Source organism: Meriones unguiculatus, chromosome 20 (assembly GCF_030254825.1).
Source record: "Meriones unguiculatus strain TT.TT164.6M chromosome 20, Bangor_MerUng_6.1, whole genome shotgun sequence".
NCBI lineage: Eukaryota > Metazoa > Chordata > Mammalia > Rodentia > Muridae > Meriones > Meriones unguiculatus.
The window spans coordinates 50,789,705-50,794,211 of record NC_083367.1 but is presented as its reverse complement, the minus strand read 5'-3'; the positions used below and the strand labels follow the sequence as shown (position 1 = coordinate 50,794,211).

At 43.1% G+C, this 4,507-nt stretch overlaps 1 pseudogene; it reads right to left on the bottom strand.

The window, feature by feature from the left end:
• Positions 1-1,625: 1,625 nt before the first annotated feature.
• On the bottom strand, positions 1,626-4,000 carry LOC110565546 (cleavage and polyadenylation specificity factor subunit 1-like; annotated as a pseudogene).
• Positions 4,001-4,507: the final 507 nt, after the last annotated feature.

The following is a 4,507-nucleotide window of genomic DNA, read 5'->3' as shown; positions in this document are numbered from 1 at the left end:
CGGGAAGACAGTTTTTCCTGAAGGAAGCCTCCTCAGTGTTTTGGGTATTATCACTGGATGGCTGGTGTTTTTCAGGAGTTGCCACAGCTCACCTCAGGCATAGAGACCTGAGTGGTAACTGTGGTCCTTGTTAATGGAGAGGACTCTCCTCTCACCTGGAGAAGTCCTGGAGACAGCTGCCCTGCTTCTGGGTTTCTTGCTGTAAATTTAGTGAGCTGCTGCTGTAACCTGGGTGTCCCGTGGTTTTGTCATTTTTGTTAAGGATAACTTGTTGCCCCTTGGAGCAGTATCTGGGGGTTGATCTTGGGGACCCCAGGCATTTGTAGGTCTGAGGTTGGGGCTCTGTGCCCCAGTACCCAAGCGGTAATCTGTGGCAGGTGAGTAATGCTCTCTTGGTAACAGCAGGCTATCTGGTGCACAGCAGGTCCCTGGGTTGGGCCGGTCTGCAGGACCTTTTCCAGGGATATACTGGGTGGCCTAAGTCTGTCCCCTTTGTTTCCTTCCCTGAGGGGATTTATCCCGACAGTGACTCCCAGTCTCTGGTGCCCTGGGGCACCCAGTTCTGTCAGTGAGGAATAATTGGTACAGAGCAGGTCTCTGGGCTGGCGGCACGTGCACCTGCCCATCTGTGGGACCTTTTCCAGGGATATACTGGAAGACTTAATTCTGTCCCAGGTTCCTTCCTTCCCTATGGGGTTTTCTCCCGACAGGGACTCCCAGTCTCTGTTGCCCTGGGGCGCAGTGATCTGTCTGTGCAAGAGTGCTGGGCATGCAACAACTCTGTGCTTGCAGCTGGAGCCCAGTTCAGTGCCAGCTGCATGCACCAGCCATTCTGCAAGACCTTTTCCAGGTAAAGACTGGGTGACCGGTGGCCAGTTTCATTGCCTTACTTCCCTGTGGGTTTTTCTCGTGACTGGGACTCCCAGTCTCTGGTGTTTCTTGTGCCCACCGTTCAGCCCAGGAAGGTGATCAGGACACGCAGCCTTGTGGTTCTTGTCTGGCGACTTAGTGCCCATGTGACCCGGGATCTCTTCCGGATTATGGCTGGGTGGCCTGAGAGTGGACCCAACTGATTCCCAAGCTGTGGGGTTTCCTCTCACCTGGGAAACACAATCATGATTGTTGTTGTTTTAGGGCCCAGAGTTTAGTCTCTTGGTCGTTGTATGGAAAATGTTGTCCTGCACCTCAGACGCAGTGTTCTCTTGGCACCACCATCTTGTCCCTCAGCTAATGCAATATTTTAAAACATACGTTCCATTTATGGAGAGAAGAATCTCTGACCTGGGTGAGAACCTACCATCACAACTAGGCTGGTTCATTCACTTGATCAAAGGATAACCTCTAGGAAAGAGGGCTCACTGTAAGCTCTGTTAATGAAATAAATAGAATAAGTTCTTTAAAGAGATACTGCACTTTTTAATTCCCAGATATACTGGATGATTTAATTTTCAGAGATTCTGTACTTTTTGATTCCCAAATTCTCATCCCCAGTGGGAAAGCTTACAGATTGCAGGACCTCAATCATGTAGCTTTTAAGTTGTCATGTTTTTCTGAATTATTCAGAAAACATCAATTTATCTTTTCTTCTTTCTGTATCTTAGGTTTCCCCAAAAGTGTGGCCTTCCTTACTCTTTCTCTAAAGATCTCTTCTTCATGTGACTGTCTAACCTCTTTGCCCGCTTAGAGGGCAGACTCTCTTTGCTTTTTCTCCTCTTTTCTTTCTCCATGCAGCTGCTAACTCTCTGCTTGACTGCCTTGGAATTGTGCTCTTTTAAACTCTAGTAAGATTTTTGAGATTCCATTTGAGCCTGTAAAAAAATTATTTTATTAATGAAACTAATAATCCTAAGAGGAGACCCTAATACCCCTTGTATTAATAGTAAGTCGGTGTTAAATTATAACACTGACCCATGGGTCATATGGACAGTCTCAATTACCATGAGAGTGAAAATGCTTACCAAGAATTTAGCTAAGTCTTTTATTCTTATCTCCATTTGGAGATATGTTTTCATTTTGGTTTAAAACAGACCAACGTATGAGAGAATATTACTGAAATTAAAAAGTCTGAGTTACTTTTTCCTTGATCTTATTCTCTGACTCTATTTGTATTTTTTCTGGCCTTTGTGTGTGTGTGTGTGAGAGAGAGAGAGAGAGAGAGAGAGAGAGAGAGAGAGAGAGAGAAATATCTATCAGTGTATGTCAATATATTATATATCAGTGAGTTACATATATAATTATTCATTTAGTCAGATCACATATATGTGGAATATAGAAAGTATATATTTAACTGGAGTTCCAGATGGCTGTGTACCATCTTGTGTGTGCTGGGAACTGAACACAAGTCCTGTGGAACAAAGGCCAGTGTTCTTAAATTCTGTGAGGCACCCTTAACCTTAAGAGATGTAATCTGTGCTGTCTCTATAACTCTGCCATTTTCCAGTGGAAAGAAAAATACCTGAGGCTAATATTCAGCATTTATAATTCAGTGAAATTAATCCCATTGATTAATTTGTCATTAATTGAATGACATAACTAAAAGTAAGGATGAGATCACTGCATTTTATATATGACCTATTAATCATCATCTGCCTCAGCTTTCATAGTAAATTTCATCTTTAATATTTTTAGTTTTACATTTCAAATATACTATTTGCTAGGTCCAAGAACACTTCTAAAATTAAGTCATTCTCAGAATGGCAAAATATTTCAGTATTCAGGAGTGCTTACTACTCTTACAGAGGACCTGGGCTTGAGTCCTAGAACACGCATTATACTCATTACCACCTGCAGCTCTGGTTCCAAAGGATCCAACGCCCTCTTTTGAATTGTCTAGGCTCTTGCATGCAACTGCAGCTTGTGTGCTCCCCCTCCACTCACTCATACACATAATGCAAATAAGTGAAAAGCAAAAATTAAGATAAAATAAAATGTAGTCATTCAATCTCCTAGTCCTTCTCATCCATATTACACATTTTCTTACCTTTTCTTAAACCTTGTAAACAACTTTCAACTGCTGACACTGTTCCTTCTTCCATCTGTTGCTTCCACTACTAATGGTAATAAGTCAGAAACTAATTGGGAACTGCTCAAGTTTTAGCTCAAGTTTGTCTATTTCTCAAGCATAAAATTAGCTTAGTTCTAAAGTCAATTAAAGCAAGACAATACAACTATTGATGAAACGACAAAAGCCATTTTATTATCCTAAATATCTCACTTATTTGACAAGATATTTTTTCTTTTTCTCTCTCTCGCTCTCTTTTTCTTAAAAGAAACCGTTTTCTTTGAGTTTTATACAAAATGGGCAGAGAGAAGTGTTTAAGAGCAGAGTAGCATCCTAGGGTTATACGTGAGCCATTCACGGTCTGTCTGTCTGTCTCCAGCAAGTCATCCAGGATAATGTCAGGTGTGGTAGCTATCTTCTTGGGCAGCTCACTCTGCTCCACAGTGCTAAGGTTTAGGTCTCGATTTAGCAGCTCTCCATCAGGAACACTGTGCACAGAATTTCCCAGGATTTGCTGGTTTACATGCAACATTCGGAATGAGTGGGAGTTGGGGCCAGAATGGTGGGGTAGCATGATTGTCAAGTGCATTCTGCAACATCAATAGCAGTAGGTATGTCTTCTCTTGCATGGGCTATAGAAGCCCAAATGCCACTGTCCACGGTTGCAATCTTCGTGATCTGCTTGTTTTCCCACCTGACTGGCTTCTTGCAGGGCCACTCAGCAGCACTTCGACATGGGGTCCTCCAGACCGTGTTCTTGTGGGTAACCACATGGAAATCTGCTCAGCACAGGAGGCACATACCCCCCGAACTTCATTGACTTCTGGCATATATATATATTAACATAAGATTGCTATCTCTGTCAGACATGACGCAGTCCAGAAGGACATTGTCCCCCATGAAGTGCATACTGTATATCCCAAAAGGCTTAGCATCCTGGGACACCAGGCTCAGCATCTTGCTTTCCTACTGCTAAAGCAACAGTGAGACGTTCTTCATGACATCTGCTGCCAGCATGAAGTTCTTGACACTGATCATCTGGTGGGTGTAGAGCTGGGTGCCAACGAAGGATATGCCTGACATTTTGCTGGCCCACAGGGTCCACAGGAAGAATTTTTGGCCGTTGGCAGACACGAGCTTGCCATTGCAATGGCACAGCACAGTCATGAACCCCTTCTGCTGCTCCTTCTTGTATAAGACCTTGAACTTGTTCTTGATCAGGTGCTGCCCAGGCTCAGGCATCATTTCAATCACATCCATGATCAGGATATGCCCATGGCACGTGACCTCCTCCCTCTTCATGAGGCAGATCCCAGCAGCTACATAGCCCATTAAGCCTGACACAGTCTCCTCTCTACTTAGTGACAACTGACATTTCACTGATCCCTGAATATAAATAAACTAAGAATGTTTTGAAGTGATTTGTAAAACTTTGTATTTATGTGTCTCAAGAACCCAACATTATGCTATCCATATTACTTAGTAATTATTTAAAGAGTATTATTA